A 396-nucleotide genomic window follows, 5' to 3' on the forward strand; every position below is an offset into this window, starting at 1 on the left:
CTTCTTTCATTCGTCTTTTGTCAACAATGAGGATTTAGCTCTGCTATCGCCCCCCCCCCCCCCCCCCCCCCCCAGGACGCCCTGACATTACCTCTGAGCTTTAATTAACGAACACACCTGTACAAGTGGCACTGGGACCCGGGGGAATTCCCACGCCCCCACCACCACAGGTGATGCAGGAGATGCTTGTGTAGAGACCTGGACGAGTGGGGGTGGGGAGCAATGCTAATGGGGGCTGGGTTTTTTTTTGGGGGGGGGGGGGGTGTTGGCTGTCTGCCAAACTAGCGAGCAGAGTTAAAAGCCCAGAGTGACAGCCCTATTAGAGGTTAATGGAGGCTGGGACAGCTGAGACCCCCCCCCCCCCACACACACACACACAATAACACCACCACACCC

This window comes from Pungitius pungitius, chromosome 7 (genome assembly GCF_949316345.1).
Source record: "Pungitius pungitius chromosome 7, fPunPun2.1, whole genome shotgun sequence".
Lineage (NCBI taxonomy): Eukaryota > Metazoa > Chordata > Actinopteri > Perciformes > Gasterosteidae > Pungitius > Pungitius pungitius.